This window comes from Mauremys reevesii, linkage group 26 (assembly GCF_016161935.1).
Source record: "Mauremys reevesii isolate NIE-2019 linkage group 26, ASM1616193v1, whole genome shotgun sequence".
Taxonomy (NCBI): domain Eukaryota; kingdom Metazoa; phylum Chordata; order Testudines; family Geoemydidae; genus Mauremys; species Mauremys reevesii.
The window spans coordinates 16,058,868-16,080,008 of NC_052648.1; the positions used below are offsets into that span (position 1 = coordinate 16,058,868).

A 21,141-nucleotide genomic window follows, 5' to 3' on the forward strand; every position below is an offset into this window, starting at 1 on the left:
GGTGGTTTTCATGTTCTGTGTGGGTGGGGGGTACCTGACTTTGTGGTGGGGGAGGGCGGTTACAGATCTTATGCAGCGGTCCTTGTCCTGGACCACAGAGCCATGCAGCAGGGGAATCTGTAACCGTCCTCCCCCGCCACAAGGTCACATAGCCCCCGCACACAGAGTCCCGAAAAGGAGGGATGGCAGGCTCCGTTGAAACAACCAGTCCGGCACTGCAGACCGCTCTAGGAGCAGGAGCCTGTCATTCCTCGAGTTTAGAAGCGGTCTTTACATCACTACACACCCTACCCAGCACAGTCTGCGTCCCAGTTTCAACCCTTTAACGCGAAGTCATTAATAGAGAAAACGTTGTTAATTAACAATGTTCCATGTATTTTATTTTTAAACGTGTGTTGGAAGGGGGGAAACGGGGTGAACGGGGTATGTAACTGCAGAGGAGAGTCAACAGTAACTGGGTAAAGAAACAGGGGCAGGTTCGGCTTCTCTGTAAAGAAACTGAACAGTCACAGGTCACGCTGCTCGCTGAGGAACCTAGCTTTCAAAGCCTCTGGGATGCACAGCACTTCCCGCTGGGCTCTTCTAATCGCACGGCTGTCTGGCTGAGCGTAATCAGCAGCCAGGCGATTTGCCTCAACCTCCCATCCTGCCATAAAGGTCTCCCCCTTGCTCTCACAGAGATTGTGGAGCACACAGCAAGCTGCAATAACAATGGGGATATTGGTTTCGCTGAGATCCGAGCGAGTCAGTAAGCTCCTCCATCTCCCCTTGAGACGTCCAAAAGCACACTCCACCACCATTCTGCACTTGCTCAGCCGGTAGTTGAAGAGTTCCTTCTCACTGTCCAAGGCGCCTGTATAGGGCTTCATGAGCCAGGGCATTAGCGGGTAGGCTGGGTCCCCGAGGATCACTATAGGCATCTGCACATCCCCAACAGTTATTTTGTGGTCCGGGAAGAAACTACCTTCCTGCAGGCGTCTAAACAGACCAGAGTTCCTGAACACACGCGCGTCATGAACCTTGCCCGGCCACCCAACGTTGATGTTGGTAAAGCATCCCCTATGGTCCACCAGTGCTTGCAGCACCATTGAAAAGTAGCCCTTTCTGTTAATATACTGGCTGGCCTGGTGGTCCGGTCCCAGGATAGTGATGTGAGTTCCATCTATAGCCCCACCGCAGTTTGGGAATCCCATCGCGGCGAAGCCATCTATGACGACCTGGACGTTTCCCAGGGTCACTACCTTTGAGAGCAGTAGCTCAACGATTGTGTGGGCTACTTGCATCACAGCAACCCCCACGGTAGATTTGTCCACGCCAAAGTGGTTCGCTACTGACCGGTAGTTGTCTGGCGTTGCAAGTTTCCAGAGGGCTATGGCCACTCGCTTCTGCACACTCAGGGCTGCTCGCATCCGGGTGTCCTGGCGCTTCAGGGCAGAGGACAGCAACTCACAGAGTTCAAGGAAAGTGCCCTTACGCATGCGAAAGTTTCGCAGCCACTGTGATTCATCCCATCTGCAGCACTATGCGGTCCCACCAGTCCGTGCTTGTTTCCCGGGCCCAGAATCGCCGTTCCAGAGCATGAACATGAGCCATTGCCACCATGATGTCCACGGTGCGGGGTCCCGTGCTTTGTGAGAGGTCTGTGCCACTCTCACACTTCATGTCCTCACCGCGCTGCCGGAGCCTCCTCGCCCGATTTCTCAGCATCTGACTGTGGAAGAGGTGGACGATAAGGTGCGAGGAGCTGACAACGGCCATAAGTGCAGCGATGATCGCAGCGGGCTCCATGCTCGCAGTGCTGTGGCGTCCGCGCTGTCACTGACCAGAAAAGTGCGCGAACAGATTTCCCGCCGGCGCTTTCATGGAGGGAGGGCAGGAGTGACGGTTGAATGACGACAGTCGACATATATTTTCCCCCAGCAGGCATTGGGGGCTCGCCCCAGAATTCCAATGGGCAGCGGGGACTGCGGGAACTGTGGGATAGCTGCCCACAGTGCACCGCTTCCAATGTCGACGCTTGCCCCGTTAGTGTGGACTCACAAAGTCGAATTACTGTCCCTAGTGTGGATACACACATTCGACTCTGTAAGGTCGATTCCACAAATTCAAGTTAAGTTAAATCAAACTACTCTGGTAGTGTAGACATACCCCAAGAGACCATTCAAGAAGTAGACAGTTAACACCTCTACAGCAGTAGGACAAAGAAAGGTGACCAAAGGAACTCAAAGCAGCACCAGCCCCTGACATAACAACAGATGCAAAGCCTGCAAGACATATCTCCACTGCTATGATGGTAAATGCCCCCAGAATACACCTTTCAAGATCCATGAGTCCTACACATGCCTATCACAACATGTGGTGTACCTCATCCAGTGCACTAATGCCCTCAAAACAGGTATGTGGGTGAAATGAGACAATCACTATGCTCTCAAATGAAATCTCACAGAAAAACGATGAAAGACAAAAACACTATATCACCCATGGGCAGAGGTGAAAATAACTTACAGGACTTACTGGTATTGCTGGAGTTCTGAGGGGGCGTGGCCTCATCTGAAAGAGGCGGGGCCTCTCAAGATTTAAAGGCCCTGGGGCATCAGCTGTGGCTGGCAGCCCCAGCACCTTTAAATCATCCTGGGGCTCCCAGCTGCAGAGCTGGCTGGGAGCCCCCGGGGCTCAAGGGCAAATGAAAGGGCCCAGGGCTCTGGCCGCCGCGGAGCCCCGAGCCCTTTAAATCCCCCCCGCAGCTCCGGCGGCTGGGCTGGGGCTGGGATTTAAAGGGCTGCGGGGAGCTCTAAGCCCTTTAAATCCCAGCCCCAGCCCAGCCGCTGGAGCTGTGTGTGTGGTGGGGATTTAAAGGGCTCTGGGCTCCCCGCAGTGGTGGGGAGTTCTGAGCCCTTTAAATCCCTGCCGCGGAAGCTGGTGCAGTCCGGCGCAACGTACTGGCTCTTGCCGGCAGGGCCGGTGCAACTGCTAGTCGAACTAGCAGTTGCCTAGGGTGCCAAGTGGTTGGGGCGCCAAAGAGCGCACTCAGGGGAGGCAGTGGAGTGGAGATGAGCTGGGGCAGGGAGGCGTGGGGAGGGCTGCCCGGAGCAAGTAATGGGGGGAGGGCGTGCATGGGAACTGCTCCCCACCCCAGCTCACCTCCACTCCACCTTCTCCCCTGAGCATGCCGCTCCCGCTCTAATTCTCCTCCCCTCCCAGGCTTGCTGCGCCAATCAGCTGTTTGGTGGGGCAAGCCTGGGAGGCGGGAGAAATGGAGCAGCACCGGCGTGCTCAGGGAAGAAGGCGGAGCGGAGGTTAGCTGGGGTGGGAAGCTGCCTCAGGGGGGGCTTCCCGGGCGGAGGTGGGGTGGGAAGCTGCCTTGGGGGGGCCGTAGGGCTGGGAGTTGCTGCAGGGGGGGCTCCCCGGCTCTTCCCCATGCCCCTGCCCCTGCTCCACCCCACCCCGCCTCTTCCCACCCCCTGCTCTGCCCCAAGCCCGCCCCCACTCCCCTGAAGACTGCAGCCAGGCCCAACCCTGCACTCACTGCATGGTAAGTGGAGTGACCTGGCCCCAGCCTACTCCGCTCCCCTGGCTCCCAGCTGCGCCGCCAGCGAGTGCTGGGGGGTGGTTCTCCCCTCCCTCTTCCCCCCAAGCCTGGGAGCCAGGGGAGCAGAGCAGGCTGGGGCCCCAGGCCTCTGCAGGGAGGAGCGGGTGGAGGGCTGGCCCCAGGCCTCTGTGGGGGATGGAGGGGGATGGCTACTTCCTGCGGGAAGTGGAGTGACCCGGCCACAGCCTGCTCTGCTCTCCTGGCTCCCAGGCTTGCGGGGAGGGGGGAAACCTCCTCCCTGCACTTGACGGCAGCACAGCTGGGAGCCAGGGGAGTGGAGCAGGCTGTGGCCGGGTCACTCCACTTCCTGCGGGAAGTGGCCTGTCCCCCGCCCCACATCCCCCCAGCGGTCTTGGGTCACCCCCCCCCCCCCCCGCCCACAGAGGTCTGAGGCAGGGCCCCACACAGCTACCCTGCAGAGGCCTGGGGCCAGCCCCTCCTCTCCTCTGTGGAGGCCTGGGGCCCCACACAGCCCTCCCATGGGGGGGCTGCATAGGGCACCAAAATAGCTAGGGATGGCCCTGGATCCCCGGGCCGGAGGGGGTGGGGGCGCAAGATGGAAGTTTCGCCTAGGGCGCAAAATATCCTTGCACCAGCCCAGGTAATAAGTTACACACTACATTGCAGATATTAGTTACCATTCTTTCACCTTGTACCTGCTAGTTCAAATAACCTCCTCATTCATTAGCATAAGAACATAAGAATGGCCATATTGGGTCAGACCAAAGGTCCATCCAGACCAGTATCCTGTCTACTGACAGTGGCCAATGCCAGGTGCCCCAGAGGGAGTGAACCTAACAGGTAATGATCAAGTGATCTCTCTCCTGCCATCCATCTCCACCCTCTGACAAACAGAGGCTAGGGACACCATTCCTTACCCAGCCTGGCTAATAGCCATTAATGGACTTAACCTCCATGAAGTTATCCAGTTCTCTTTTAAACCCAGTTATAGTCCTAGCCTTCACAACCTCCTCAGGCAAGGAGTTCCACAGGTTGACTGTGCACTGTGTGGAGAAGAACTTCCTTTTATTTGTTTTAAACCTGCTGCCCCTTAATTTCATTTGGTGACCCCTAGTTCTTATATTATGGGAACAAGTAAATAACTTTTCCTTATTCACTTTCTCCACACCACTCATGATTTTATATACCTCTATCATATCCCCCCTTAGTCTCCTCTTTTCCAAGCTGAGAAGTCCTAGCCTCTTTAATCTCTCCTCATATGGGACCTGTTCCAAACCCCTAATCATTTTATTTTCCCTTCTCTGAACCTTTTCTAATGCCAGTATATCTTTTTTGAGATGAGGAGACCACATCTATACGCAGTATTCAAGATGTGGGCGTACCATTGATTTATATAAGGGCAGTAAGATATTCTCCGTCTTATTCTCTATCCCTTTTTTAATGATTCCTAACATTGTTTGCCTTTTTGACTGCTGCTGCACACTGAACGTCTTCAGAGAACTATCCACGATGACTACAAGATCTCTTTCCTAATTAGTTGTAGCTAAATTAGTTCCCATCAGATTGTATGTATAGTTGGGGTTATTTTTTCCAATGTGCATTACTTTACATTTATCCATATTAAATTTCATTTGGCAATTTTGCAACAAAAAAACTTCAAAAACAGACTCCAAAGAGAGACTGCTGAACTCAAATTAATATGCAAATTAGATACAATTAACTTAGGTTTAAACAGAGACTGGGAATGGTTGAGTCATTACACTAATTGAATCTATTTCCCTATGTTAAGTTCTCCTCACACCTTCTATGGGTCATTTATTATCACTTCAAAGGTTTTTTTTCTCCTGCAGATGATAGCTCATCTCAATTGATTGGACTCTTCCAGTTGATATGCGTACTTCCACCTTTTCATGTTCTCTGTATGTATAAATATCTCCTGTCTGTGTGTTCCATTCTATGCATCCGAAGAAGTGAGCTGTAGCCCACAAAAGCTTATGCTGAAATAAATTTGTTAGTCTCTAAGGTGCCACAAGTACTCCTGTTCTATTTGCCATTTTGTTGCCCAATTTTGTGAAATCTTTTTGAAGTTCTTCACAGTCTGCTTTGGTCTTAACTATCTTGAGCAGTTTAGTATCATCTGCAAACTTTGCCACCTCACATTTTACCCCTTTCTCCAGCTCATTTAGGACTGACCCTTGGGGAACACCACTAGTTACCCCTCTCCATTCTGAAAATTTACCATTATCCTGTCATTCCATCCTTCTCTTACAAGGGGTCTATGTGTTCCTGTACTAGCCACTTAGGAATGTATTCACATGGTTAGATGGTTAGTGCTACTATTCTAGCTACGCCTACTTTGGTCTACAGCTTACTTTGATTCATATGTTTAGCCATGCATAGGGCTGAAGCAAGGCCTACAGGTGGTTCATTAGGGTGTGAGTAAGTACTGAACTCAATACCCCAGCACAATGCTGCACGGTGCTTTGCTGCTGGAAGCACCACCTTCCCAACCAGATATAAATCTGAGGGTCTGATCATTTACTATTAGCCAAAATCTTAGGGCACTTTTCACAAGAGTAGGAATTGTTAGCTCTGGGTATGCTGGCCAGATACCAATTTGGATTGGTCTCTTCTTTCCTAAATTCCCCTGTGATTTTAATTAGTGTTAATCAGATGTAGAGATGGAGCTAAGCCATAACACTTAGAATTGGAGCCACATTTTGAACCCCCAAAGTTGAGTGCTGGTCAGACTTGGAATTTTAGTGAAGTGTTGTCCCTAGTTAGGAACTACATGTGCATCTGAAGGCAAAAAGTCTCTCATAGTTGAGTTAATTAATTAATTTTAAATCAACCGCTCTGGATAACTTGAACTCAAGAGTTTTAAAAGAGTTGATGAGGATCATTAATATCTTTTAATAGTTCCAGAGGGCTAGGGAAAGTTCCAGAGGACTAGGAAAAAACAATGTTGTACCAATATTTTTAAAAGATAAATAGGATGACTCCAGTGATTAGCCTCACATTGATTCTGGGCAAAATCATGGAAAGATGGATAGAATATTCTATCAATAAAGACTAAAGGTTGGTATTATAAATAATACCGGTGGTGATGTGCTTAAAAAAAGTGGGTAAAGGAACCTAAAGCAAATTCCATATTCCCCAAATGAAAAGTGGGTAAACTGCTTTATCCACATTTATCCTTGGCTACACTACTGATTAATACCAATCAATTTGTTCATGGAAACATATCTTCTCAAATGAATGTATTATCATTCTTTGCCAAGATTACAAGTGTGGTTGATAAAATAATAATAAACTTAGGTTTCTTGTAAAGCATTTGACTTAGTACTGCATGACATTTTCATTAAAAAAACTAGCACTATAGAAAATCAACATGGTGCATATTAAAAGGATTAAAAACAGGATAACTGATAGCTCTTAAAAAGTAATCATAAATAGGGAAGCATAATTAGGTATTTCTAGTGGGGTCCCACACGGGAATCTGTTATGGGCCCAAAGCTATTCAATATCTTTATCAATGATCTCAATCTGCTTAGCAAGAAGTGATAAATTCATTCTCACTTACAGTCTTTAAATCAAAACTGGATTTCTCTTTCTAAGAGATCTGCTCATGTTCCACCACCAGTTACTGGTTTTGATAGTGTCATTTACATAACAGGGGAGAATAATTCCCTCCACTGCTGGAATTGCTGGCTGAAGTTCCATGGTGTGACAGGGTCTGCTTACCCTGCACTAGCCCAGACAGAATTAACCCCATGGTATTGACAGAGGAAGTCCTGCCTCCCTGGCAAGACTGGGCATGCTCCAAACAGGGCCGTCCTTAGGGTTTATGGTGCCCTAGGCAGGCTTATTAAACTGGTGCCCCTGTTAGGGTGACCAGACAGCAAGTGTGAAAAATCGGGACAGGCGGTGGGGGACTGTCTCTATAAAATCGGGACATCTGGTCACCCTAACCCCTGTGCCTGTCTTGCTCCTAGCAACACAAACATAAGCTTACAGTATTGGAAAACTTGCCACATGCATGTTATTAAAGCCAATTTAACTTAATGAAGCTCACTGTAATGCTGATGGACTAGCACTAAAGAAATAGCCCTATAGAAAAAATTCTGATTTGACAGAATGATGCAAATAATATATTTTTTTTAATTTGTCAACATTTTATTGGAAATTTCTATGAAGAGGTATTGAAACAAGGATTTGTTTTTAATTAAAAGCAATCTTTCTGGCTTTTTTGGCTGCAGAATCAGTAATAATGTCATCATATGACAAAGACAAAGTGATGGCTTGTTCAATTGCAAGAATAGCAAGACCAGTCAAGTGTTCCTGACTCATTGTAGAGCGGCGATAGTTTTTAATGAGCTTTAGTTTTGAGAAACTCCGTTCTCCTGATGCTACTGTTACAGGAATTGTCAGTAGAATATGAGTGGCAATGTACACATTAGGATAGATATCAACAAGTTTGCTGGTATGAATAAACTGTACAATGTCCATCATCGATTTTGCATGTGGCAACAACTCAATTCTTCGTACAGTTCAAGTACATTTAAATTAAAATGATCACCTTGCTTCAGAAGGCTCTCTAGCTCAGGGGTCCCCAACGCGGCACCCGCGGGCGCCATGGAGTCCGGAGGTGCCTCTCAGTGCACCCGCATACTGGCTGGAGGACAAGCATCTGCCAAAATGCTGCCAAAATTCGGCAGCATTTCAGCTCTGACGCCTCTGGATGACACCGCTTGCTGCCAACAAGCAGCGTCATCCAGAGATGTCGTCGCCAAAATGCTGCCACCAAATTTCAGCAGCATTTCGGTGGATGTTCGTCCACCACCACGGTCCTTCATCTGGCAGGTGCCAGACGAAAAAGGTTGGGGACCACTGCTCTAGGTGCACACCGCTGCTGAAAGGTTGCCGACCCCTGCGCTAGGGTGAGTCTCTCCAGCCAGGCCTGGTTCCCCTCCTAACCACAGACCCTTGTCTCCCTACCAGGGGTGGCTCTAGTAAATTGGCCGCCCCAAGCAGGACGGCATGCCGCAGGGGGCGCGCTGCCGGTCCCTCGGCTCCGGGGGACCTCTTGCAGGCGCGCCTGTGGAGGGTGCGCTGGGAGGGCGGCAGGCGGCTCTGGCGGACCTTCCGCTGGCATGCCTGCGGGAGGTCCACCCGAGCCGCGGGACCAGCGAACCCTCTGCAGTTATGCCTGCGGGAGGTCCACCCGAGCCGCGGGACCCGCGAACCCTCCGCAGTTATGCCTGCGGGAGGTCCACCCGAGCCGCGGGACCCGCGCACCCTCCGCAGTTATGCCTGCGGGAGGTCCGCTGGTCCCGCGGCTCTGGTGGACCTCCCGCAGACATGACTGCGGAAGGTCCGCCGGAGCCGCCTGCTGGCAAAATGCCGCCCCAAGTGCGCACTTGGCTCGCTGGGGTCTGAAGCCGGCCCTGCTCCCTACACGGCTCTTTCCAGCTGCCGAGAGGGTGACAGAACCAGCAGGGCACGCCTGACCCAGGAGCGTGGAGCTCTGCCGCTCCTAGACTCTGCTCCTCAGCCTGGCCACCGCTGGCCTTATTAGAAACACGGGAGGTGGACAGGCGCAAGCCTAGCGGGAGGGACCACTGGACCCAGGAACCAACTGATTGCGTGGGACAACTAATGAGAAAACAGGGAGTGGAGTCAAGTATCAGAGGGGTAGCCGTGTTAGTCTGGATCTGTAGAAGCAGCAAAGAATCCTGTGGCACCTTATAGACTAACAGACGTTTTGCAGCATGAGCTTTCGTGGGTGAATACCCACTTCTTCGGATGCAAGTGGTGGAAATTTCCAGGGGCAGGTTTATAGTGGGAGTGGAGTGACCCTCAACATCCTCCTCCTGGTGCTATAGATGGTAGTTTTGGCCACAGCCAGGAGGAGGTTGATGAGGTCTCGCGACTTCATGGGGCCACGGATAGAGTGTGCAAAAATGAACAGGTGTGGGGAAAAGTGCAGCCAGAACCTCAACAAGAGGTTCTGGAGGAGCCGGAATAGGGGCTGCAACCTGGCGCATTCGAGGTGTGCCAGGTTCTCCCTCACACTGCAGAAGGGGCAGGCCTTGGGTACGGGGGTGAACCATGCCAGATACACACCCGTGCTCACCGCTCCGTGAAGGAGCCACCAACCCATGTCCCCAGTGGGCAGTGAGACCAAGGTGGAAGAGAGGCTGGCCCACCGGGGCTCCTCGCCCTCCACAGGCAGTAAATAGTCCCTGTCACTTGGTGTCGGTGGCCGAGAGGGTGAGGAAATGCAACGTGTGGCGCACGAGTGTGTGCAGTTGGTCCCTGGGCAGGGTTCACAAGCGAAGCAGCGGCAGGGTGTGCAGTCCTCAGCCCCTGGCCGTGACGGGAGCCTCGCGCCCACGCCCCCCGGCCGCGCAAGGGTTAACAGCCTACGGGCAGCGGGGCCTGGCCAATGGCAGCGCGGGGCGGGGGCCTGGTTCCGCACTCGCTGCTTCCCCTGGGCCGGCGGGGCCCGCGCTCTGTAAGTACCGCGGCCGCTGGGCCGGGAGGGGTTGGTTCGCCGGGCCCCCAGAGCTCCGCGGCCGCTGGAGTGGAGCAGATGGCGGGCGGGGCCCGGGGACCGGAGGGTGGGGGCAGGGGCAGGCCGGGAACAAGCTCCGGCCCGGCGCCTCCCTTCCCGCCAAAACGCTGGGCGCTGTCTGACCCGCCTGTCGTGCTGCCGGGGGGAGGGATGGGGACTGAATCCCGCGGCCCCCCGGTGCTTCAGTTGCAGCCCGGGCGCGGTGCGCTGCGCCTCGCAGGCTGGATCCCGGCTCTGCACAGCTGCGGCTCGGGGTCGTTATCTCCCACAGCGGAGCCAGCCTCGGGCTACTGGCTCTGGCTGCCCTCGGGCTTGGCGGGTCAGGCAAATGCTAACACATGCTCGCCCTATGCCATGAACTAGCGGCGGCTGCACCTGTGCCCGACCTAGTCCGTGGCTGGAGGCGTCAGCCCAAAATAAACCTTTTAACAGCTGCAAACCTGGCTTCAGGGCGTGCGGAGCCCCAGAAAGCTCCTCTTGTAAGGAAATGTTCTGGGCGGGACCGTGTGTGGGGATCCCCGCTGGTCACAGGGAGCTCTGTGTGTGCAGAGGACCAGAAATGTAGGGCTCATCCCAGGCTTTCGAGGAAACAGGTTCTCTTTGGGGGCCTAGAGCGTTTTTGTCCTGAGCGCTCACATTCTAACAGAGGGGGCTGACTGACTCTTTTAACTAAAGTTTCCTAGTAGGCACTGGAGTTAAATAGGTGTTAACAAACCCAGTCAAAACCAAGGTGTCTGACAAAAACGCCCTTCCCTCTCAATTCCGGTGGCACCTTAAAGACTAACAGATTTATTTGGGCATAAGCTTTTGTGGGTAAAAAAACTCACTTCTTCCCTCTCAATTGCACAACTTTTAGTGGGGCTGCTTATTGCACAACCTGTAACTGAAATTTGGTGCAAGTCTGTGTGGACAGGCTTATTTCAGATCCCATTTCAATGTAACTTTTGTCAGTTTTTTACAGGCTCTTGGTAAATAAAAATAGGAGTGCTTAATCCAATATAGAAGTGTAGTCATACAAGTTTGCACTCAGATTGCTAACAATGTGTATTGCACTGATGTAGTTATTTCAGTTGCATATTGCCAATTCCCTCATTCTCCAGGAGAGCCAGGCAGAATTTCAGGGTGGACAAAACCTGAATTCCTCATGTAAACAATAAGCAGGTACATTTTTTTGTTTTTAATAACTTTTCAGGCTTTTATTAATTATAAAAAAGCACAAAAAGGAAAAGCAATTCCTCCCTGCTCTGACTAGTCACTGTTACATGTGAATTGGAGCCTTTTAAAACAATAATTTATAAAATCCAGTTAAAATCTGAAATAATCATAATCACTAGCTCTTCTGTAGTGCTTTTCATCAGTAGACCTCAAAATGCTATGCAAAAGAGATCAGTATTATCCCCTTGTACAAATGGGGAAACTGAGGCACAGACTGGTGAACTAACAGCCAAGGTCATCCAGTAGCCCAAAGCCAGGAGCAGAACACTGGTCTCTTAAATCCCAGTCCAGTGTTCTATCCAGTAGTTCTCCCTACCTATTGCAAATAATTAGAATTCATGGGCATTCACCGTAAAATCACTAACAAAATTCAGGAACCTGATTCCCCATTGCCATGTTCTGCAGGTTGTCATTGACACCAGCAAAAAGTGAGTGCAGGATGGTGACAAAGCACTGCTGAATCAGAATGGCAGCATTTCCTCCCACTTTGCACTGAAGTAAATGAGTGTGTGACCATGCTAGCCTTTTTACCTCAACTTCCTGGATTGCCAATTAATGCCAGTAGCAAGCACAATTGTGAATGGTGGTGTGGATACTCCCACACATTTGTTCAAGGCTACAAATAGTTGCTTTACTCTAGGGCTCTGCTTAGGTGAAAAGGTCCAGTTTAGATAAATCCGCACCTGAAGGTGCAGGGTAATGGAGCATCAGGCCCAAAGTGCATAAGAACGTCCATATTGGGTCAGACCAAAGGTCCATTTAGCCCAGTATCCTGTCCTCCAACAGTGGCCAATGCCAAGTGCTTCAGAGGGAATGAACAGAACAGGGAATCATCAAGTGATCCATCCTGTCACCCATTCCCAGCTTCTGGCAAACAGAGGCGGGGGACACCATCCCTGCCCATCCTGGCTAATAGCCATTGATGGACCTATCCCCCATGAACTTACCTAGTTCTTTTTAGAACCCTGTTATAGTCTTGGCCTTTACAACATCCTCTGGCAAAGAGTTCCACAGGTTGACTGTGCGTTGTGTGAAGAAATACTTCCTTTTGTTTGTTTTAAACCTGCTGCCTATTAATTTCATTGGGTGACCCCTAGTTCTTGTGTTATGAGGAGGAGTAAATAACACTGCCTTATTTACTTTCTCCACACTAATCATGATTTTATAGACTTCTGTCATATTCCCCCCCCTTAGTTGTCTCTTTTCCAAGGTGAAAAATCCCAGTTTTATTAATCTCTCCTCATGTAGAAGCTGTTCGATGCCCTTTCCTGAACCTTTTCCAATTCCTGTATATCTTTTTTGAGATGGGGCAATCACATCTGCATGCAGTATTCAAGATGTGGGTGTACCATGGATTTATCTAGAGACAATATGATATTTTCTGTTTTATTATCTATCCCTTTCTTAATGATTCCTAACATTCTTTTAGCTCTTTTGATTGCCGCTGCACATTCAGTGGATGTTTTCAGAGAACTATCCACAGTGACTCCAAGATCTTCCTTGAGTGGTAACAGCTAATTTGGACTCCATCGTTTTATATGCGTAGTTGGGATTATGTGCAGTTCTACTGAGCAAAATGGTGTTGTGGGCATCATGTCTGTTGTGTCTCAGTAACCATGGCTACTTGATTTATAAATAAAAAGATGCTTTCTTGAGCTGCAGGTTCAGCCTGGGCTCTGACAGTCAAGCTAGGTTCTTGCCTGCTCTCGATTCATGATCAGTAACTAAAGGTGCATCTACCCTGCAATGGGAGGCGTAATTTCCAGCTAGTTGCTTGCCTGCAGTCCCATCCAAGACCCTACATATGTACTTGGGCAGCTAGCCTAGCCCACTGCTATTTTTAGTTCTCTAGCTTGATCAGAGACATGTACATCTACCTGAGCTGGAAATTATACCTTCATCTCAGGTTTAGATGAACCATAAGGGCTTGTATTTACTAGAAGTGCTCCAGTGCTTCTGATGAAGACACGCTATGCTGACAGGAGAGAGCGCTCCCGTTGGTCTAATAAAGCCACCTCTGCCAGAGAGTTCTCCGACAGACATAGCACCGCTCACACCAGTGCTTAGGTCAGTGTAACTTATGTTGCTCAGTGGCATGGTTTATTCACACCCTGAGCAATGTAAATTATGCCCTCATAAGCTGTACTGTAGACATAGCCTAAGTGCTGGCCAAATCCCACCCTGACTGACTGTGCATCCTGCCAGGGTGCAGTGGGGGTTACTGTGCCAGCTGTGCTACCAGCATGTAGAGAGGGAGGCTATAAAGAAGGATTAGATCAGCCGGCAGTGAGGTAGCAAAGAAATGAAAGCAGCAAAGAATCCTGTGGCACCTTATAGACTAACAGACGTTTTGCAGCATGAGCTTTCATGGGTGAATACCCACTTCGTCGGATGCAAGATTGCTGAAGATGAATGAGAAGGAGAGCCCAGCTTAACTATCCAAGCCCTGCTGAAGCTGTGGGCTGGTAGTTGAGACCACCTGGCACATTTCTAGAGTCAGCAGAGCTGCAGGACATATAAGCACATTGTTAGATTCTCTGTTTGAAATTCACTTCCTCCTTTACATACCTGCCAAGACCTGAGCTCAGGGTTCTGCCCAAATAAATTTGTTAGTCTCTAAGGTGCCACAAGAACTCCTCATTGTTTTTGCTGATACAGACTAACACCCTCTGAAACCTGTCACCATGCTTAGGCCCCTGATTTCCTTTTGGTGCCAAAGCCCAAGAGTGGAGAAAACCCCCACAGGGTTTTACTGCAGCCTTTCATCCAAGGTGCTCATCCAGGGAGAGCTCACTGCTGGGTGGTGTTCCCCTGCCCTGATCTGAGTGTTGCTCCCCCAGTCCCATCTCTTAGGAGCCCTGAGGCTGTGCAGTGCTTCCTTCCTCATGGTTGTGGAGGGAGTTAGCATTGCTTCGTGCAGCATTAATTGCCCAGGGGATGCCCCACTGGAAATCTGCCCAGTCCAATGGAGAATGGCTGCCACCCATGCTCCCTTACCTGTGAAACTCCATCCATGTGGAGTTCACAGGCTCTGAGTTGAGGTGGGGGTGGGAGGCTGCACTTCCCAGTCTGCATGCACCCACTCTTTCTCCCCCATTATCAGCCTAGAGCATGGGTTCTCAACCTTTTTCTTTCTGAGCGCGCCCCCCCCCCACCCCCTGGTCATGGACTCATAGGACTTGTGCTCTCTCTCAGCTATCCAGAGTCCTTGAGAGGAAACCCCTTCAGTGCGACAGCCCTTCTCAGGGGTCCACTCTTGGGGTTAAGTCATAGGCCCCTCTGCCTCCTGGAATGTCATCTGTCTGAGCCCTCAGCACTCCTGTCTCTCGCCGTGGGCCCCCTCAGGGAGTCCACTCACTCTGGACCCCCGGGGCCTCCACTCTTAGGGGGAATAATGCAACCCTGCTCTCTAGACCGGAGTGACTCTCAGCCAGTGTAAAACAGAAGTGTTTATTGAGCATCTGAACACAGCACAGGAAGCTCTCCGGGCCCTCAGGCCTAGCATCCTTCAACACAGTACATCTAGGTTTCTTCTGCATCCAGGTGAGCCCTGGCTGTTCTCTCCCCTCAGTCCAGCAGCCCCCTCCTTCCAGCTGATCTTCCCCAACAGCTCCTCCCCTGTCCTTTGCCTTCTGTCCCAGGTAAACAGGTCACTGGGGCCCTCTGTCCTTTGTTCCCACTGGCTGGAACTGGTTGGTCAGGTCACCAGGGTCCTCTCTCCTCAGCCCTTTTTCCTCTCACTGGCCAGAACCAGCTGGCTGCCAAAGCTGGGGTGGGCTTCTCAGTTACCGGGTCACCAGTTGTTAGGGTTCCCCATCTCCAGGCCGTTGTCTGGGGATCCCAGCTGCTAGGTGAGGTCACACCTAGTCCTCTGCAACAACAGCCCCTCTCCCACCACCTTGTTAAACATGCAGCACACAGGGAAAGTGAGGCGCGCACACACTATTCATGTTAAACACTACAAAAATCCTCAATTTTGTCACATCTCTCCCCCCTTCGAGTCTGAACTGAGCACGGTCACTCCAGCCAGTGACCTGGGGAAGTTTGGGTCCCTCTCTCTGGGACAAAGCATCAGCTATAACATTTGTGCTCCTCTTAACATGGACCACCCCCATATAATCCTGGTGGATCAGACTCCACCTTAGGGGTTTGGCATTAGCCCCTTTAATCCGGTGCAGCCACATTAGGGTGAGTGGTCAGTGTATACCATAAAGTGCTGCTCAAATAGATACAGCTGCAGCTTTTTAAGAGCCCATCACAGGACCAGGCATTCCTTCTCCATGGCTGTGTAGTTCTGCTCCTGGAGGAGCAGCTTCCTGCTCAGGTACACAATGGAATGTCTCTCTCCCTTCTCATTGGCCTGCATCAGCGCTGCACCCAGCCCTGTGTCTGAGGCCTCGGTGAACACCATAAAGGGTTTGTCCAAGTCTGGTTTACCAGCCCCTGGGTTAGAGCCTCCTTCAGTGTGCAGCACGCTCCCCTGGCACTGCTTGGTCCAGACCACCTTGTCTGGTTTGTCCAACTTACCAATCTTCGTAATGGGAGCTAAAGTGGGGTACAAACCTTCAGCAGTACCCTGCCATCCCATTAGAGGCTTTGGTCTGTTTCTTGGTTTGAGGAATGGGCCAATCTCTGGTTACCTTCACCCTTGGCTGGTTCTGGCTTTAGGTAGGCGCATTCCACCTTGTGGCCCAGGTACGACACCTCTGCCATCCTCATCTTACCCTTTCCGGCCTCTATCATCTGTCCTGCATCCTGGAGGCATCCCAGCCCCCTCTTCACTGGGACACATGGTTCTCTCAGGTCAGGCTGAAGACACAGATATTATGAATGTAGCCAGGCACAGTCCTCCAGCCATCTCATTAAATGTTCCCCCAGGCACTGGGGAGTGGCAGGTGCCCCCTTGAGGCTGAAAGGTAGGACCAGGAACTCAGCCCTATAGGGCTGATGGGAGCAGATTTCAACCTGGCAACTGGGTCCAAAGGTACCTGCCAGTAGCCCCTGGTGAGATTAACAGTAGTGAGGTAAACCCCCCCCCCCACACCTTATCTAGGATTTTGTCAGTCCTGGGCATGGGGCAGGCATTGAGCTTCCAATAGTGAGTCTGATCAACTCATCTTACTTGGGGAGGCTGGATCATCCCTAACACCAACATGTCACCGACCTCTCTTCCGGAGCCCGGACTGTTTTCTCAGTGACTGTAAAAAGTGAACACCTCCCCTCCCTCCCAGGGAGAGCTAGATTAGTGAGCCCAGGCTGGCTGGTGCCCAGCTGTGGGTACGAACGCAGCCCCTCTGATCTCAGCTGGCAGGCAGGGGTTAGCTGGTCAGAGAGGGGAAGTTATTCCAGCAGGAGTTCGGCTCCTGGTTTAGGAGAGAGATTCACTTTCCTCTTTTTCTTCCCCTGCCCACACACCCAGATGCTCCAAGTCTCACCTCTGAGAGGTCGCTAGGTGACTCCCCTTCCGAGTCCCCAGTGTGGGTGTCTCTCCTCCACCCTAGCTAGGTCCATAACCTCAAAGTCTGCCAGCATACCTGCACTTTGCAGGACTTTGGGCTTCTGAGGGCAGATGTCCTACAGCTGCCCCAATCCAACCAGATTATACACATCCTCTGCAGGAGTGACCCTGCACCCTTTCCCCCCTTGCAGAGAGATTCACTCAGCAAGGTGATGACTTTCTTGTACGTGATGCCCAGGGTTACTCATACACCCTGGAATCTTTTCCTATCTGCTTCAGGGGTCCATTCAAACTTAAGCAGCAAAGCCTGTTTGAATGTTCATAGGCCCTAGTCTCTGCACTGTCCATTTGGCTGAACACCCCTATGGCCTTGGGACAAAGCAGGGGGGTGAGACAGCTGTGCCTGTCCGCGGGGTCAACCTCGTTCAAATCACCAGCCTTCTCCCAGGCAGTGAGGTTGGCATCCATATCCCTCCCCCATTACACTGGGGCACACTTTGGAATCTAGGCTTCCTGCCAAATTGGAATCTTGAGGTCCTTCCCCACTTACCCCACAGCAGGTCCTCTTGGTCCAGCTCTCCTCCAACTCCAGCTCATGTTTTCACTGTTCTGAGCAGTCAGCTAGCCTCCACTCCCCCGGCTCCAGCTCCTTCACTCTCAGCACCAGTTACCATCTCTTCACATCCACTGGGGGGAACCCAGGTTGGGAAGCCCCCTCCTGGCTGGAGAACTGGGTCAGTCCGGTGGACCCTCTGCCACTACCCCAACTGTCGCCCTGCTACTCCCAGGCTCTCCAGGCATCTCGCCCCCGCTGGGATCTGGAACTTGCTCCTTGAACTGGTCACTCTCTCCCAGCCACGCAATCGGCAGCTCCTGGGTGAGCCGTCTAATGCTTAGCCCTCTCTCCCTGCACAGACGTGCAAGGTTGCTTGTAGGGAGCTGGTTCTAGGACATTTCCTTGCTGGTTCCTTCAATTCCCTTGTTTTATCGCTGGCAGCCACTCACTGCCAAGCGCCTTTGCTCGCAGCCAACCGTCTACAGCAGGGGTGGCTAACCTGAGCCTGAGAAGGAGCCAGAATTTATCAATATACATTGCCAAACAGCCACAGTAATATGTCAGCAGCCCCCCATCAGCTCTCCCACCCCCTGGCAGCCCCTCAGATCAGCACCTTCCTGCCTCTCCGATCAGCACCTCCCGATCAGATGTTTCGTGGCGTGCAGGAGGCTCGGGGTGTGGGGGGGGGGAGCGAGGGCACTGGGTGGAGTGGGGGCAGGGGTTGAGCAGCAAGCACCCCCTGGCACATTGGAAAGTTGGCGCCTGTAGCTCCAGCCCTGAAGTCAGTGCCTATACAAGGAGCAGTATCTGAGCCACAGGTTGGCCACTTCTGGTCTACAGGGTGCATCCACCAACCATGCTCTGCTACCATGTTGTCACGGACTCACAGGACTCATGTTCTCTACCAGCTCCGTACGGTTCCTGGCAGAAACCCCCTTCAGTGCGACAGCCCTTTTTGGGGTCCACTCTCTCTCAAGTGTTAAGCCGTAGGCCCCTCTGCCTCCTGGAACCGCACCTCTCTGAGCCCTCAGCAGCCTGTCTCTCGCCACGGGCCCCCGCAGGGAGTTCACTCGCTCTGGACCCCCGGGGCCTCCACTCCCAAAGGTAATGATGCAACCCTGATCTCTAGACTGGAGTGACTCTCAGCCAGTGTAAAACAGAAGTGTTTATTGAGCATCTGAACCCAGCACAGGAAGCCCTCCAGGCCCTCAGGCCTAGCATCCTTCAGCACAGTACATCTAGGTCTCTCCTGCATCCAGGTGGGCTCTGGCTGCTCTCTCCCCCAGTCCAGCAGCCCCCTCCTTCCAGCCGATCATCCTATATCAGTGGTGGGCAACCTGCAGCCCCCGTGCCGTATGCAGCATGTCAGGGTAATCTGATTGCAGGCTGCAAGACATTTTGCTGATGTTGACTGTCCGCAGGCGCGGCCCCCTGCAGTTCCCAGTGACCACGGTTCGCTGTTCCAGGCCAATGGGAGTTGCGGGAAGCAGCGGGCCGTAGGGACATCTAACGCCGGCCCTGCTTTGCAAACCTCCTGAAACCACCTCTCGGATCCCCAGGGGACAACAGGTCCCCGGTTGAGAACTGCTGGCATAGGAGGAGCAATCCTGCCGTGTTGGTGCAGATTCTCTCCTTGCTTAGGTGCTTGTGTTGTCATGAGGTGGCGAGGAAGGAGAGTCCTAGACTCTGGCTTTGGCAGCTAAAGAGGCTTTCCATTCCCTGTTAAAGACCCCACAAGAGAGAGGCAGCTCCAGTTAGCCCAAACAGAGCCACCTCAGAGCATGGGAACAGCAGGGTGCAGAGGGGCTTGCCCTGCTATCCTTACCCAGGACAAACTCCCTTTGAACACATGGAATTCTAGGGGGACAGACCCTTAGATACAGACAGCACAAAGAAGCTTGTTGAGCGCTCACTTCTGAAGCCCCCACCCACACAAATCCCAGAGGTCTCTCTGCTAATACTAACCCTCTCCCTGTCTCAAACACCTCTCAGCATGGATTTCAAAGTAATTCCTTCATTAAATCTTACCATGCCCTGGGGGGCTGGCTGCCACAGTCACCACCTAACATGCCTGCTGCACCCTGGGATTTGGCTTGCAAAGTTACCCCCACTGTACAAGAGGGGAAATGGAGGCACAGAGCGGTAAAGCGACAGGGTAAATGATACACAGTGAGTCAGTCGCAGAGCCCAGCTGTTCTCAGCCCCAGTACCATCTTCAAAAATTAGATAATGCTGTATCTTATTGTGAAGAAGCATGAAAACTGCTTGGCTTTTGAAGCAATGCTGTGGTCCCTACGGCGTATTACTGAGTCAGTGCTATGGGCACTGGGTATTATAGATTCCAAAGCCAGAAGGGACCATTGTGGTCATCTAGTCTGACCTCCTGTATAACACAGGCCAGAGAACTGCCCCAGAATAATCCCTGAAAACATTCAATCTTGATGGAGAATCCACCATGATCCTTGGTAAATTACTCACTGTTAAAAAATGTACGTCTTATTTCCAGTCTGAATTTGTCTAGCTTTAACTTCCAGCCATTGGATTTTGTTAGACCAGTGGTTTTCAACCTTTTTTTTTTCATTGTGGGGCCCCTAAAAAATTTCAAATGGAGGTGAGAACTCCTTTAGAAATCTTAGACAGTCTGTGGACCCCCAGGGGTTTGCAGACAACACGTTGAAAACTACTTTGTTCGACCTTCCTCTGCTAGATTGAAGACCCATTATCAAATGTTTGTTCCCAATCTAAATACTCAAAGACTGTAATCAAGTCACCCCTTAACCTTCTTTTTGTTAAGCTAAATAGATTGAGCTCTCTGAGACTATCACTACAAGGCATGTGTTCTAATCCTTTAACCATTCTTGTGGCTCTTATAGACTCATAGGGTATGGCTACACTGGCGAGTTGCAGCGCTGGAAAGCCTCCACCAGCGCTGCAATTAGTAAGTGGCCACACCTGCAGGGCACTTCCAGTGCTGCAACTCCCTGGCTGCAGCGCTGGCCGTACACCTCACTCAGCATGGGGAATAAGGATTCCAGCGCTGGTGCTGCAGCACTGGTCATCAAGTGTGGCCACACACCAGCGCTGTGATTGGCCTCCAGGGTATAAGGATGTATCCCAGAATGCTTTTATAAATTACTCTCTTTGTTTTGTTATGCAGCCTCTCTTTGTTTTGTTGTGAACTCCGAGCTCCGTAGCTCCGTTGATCCCGGAGCTGTTTATCTACAAACACAGCTCCTGTTTGCTGTGATCAATCTGTGAACAATCAAATGAGATAATGAGGCAGGCAGGGAGTGAGTGTTTGCTTGACAGAAACAGCGGGGGCAGAGGGGAGAAAGGGAGTCGTGTTGGCTGCAGGCTGTTTGCAGTTAAGAGTTAAGGGTAAGGGATCGGGAACATGTTCTGATTTTTCAAGTCAGGAAGCTAACACACAGTGTTGGCTCCAAAAATCCACTCTCTCTCTCTCCCCCCGCTCCCTGTCACACTACGCCCCACCCCACCCCCCTCTTTTGAAAAGCACCGATGCTGCCACTTGAATGCTGGGATAGCTGCCCATAATGCATCACTCCCAACAGCGCTGCAAATGCTGCAAATACACACCAGCACTGGTAGCTGTGAGTGTGGCCACACACCAGCGCTGGCCCTGCACAGCTGGACGACCAGCGCTGCAACTACCAGCGCTGCAGATTTCAGAAGGGACCATTATGATCATCTAGTCTGACCTCCTGCACAATGCAGGCCACAGAATCTCACCCATCCACTTCTATAACAAACCCCTAACCTATGTC

The 21,141-nt window shown here is 51.5% G+C and overlaps 1 protein-coding gene across 1 annotated transcript in view; it reads left to right on the forward strand.

Moving 5' to 3' along the window:
* Nucleotides 1–9,960: 9,960 nt before the first annotated feature.
* The window catches only part of LOC120391770 (excitatory amino acid transporter 1-like), a 125,342-nt gene continuing 114,161 nt past the window's right edge, over nucleotides 9,961–21,141 (forward strand). The window contains exon 1 of the mRNA XM_039515844.1: nucleotides 9,961–10,067. The gene's annotated coding sequence lies outside the window, so the exon portion shown is untranslated. The remainder of the gene's footprint in view (nucleotides 10,068–21,141) is intronic.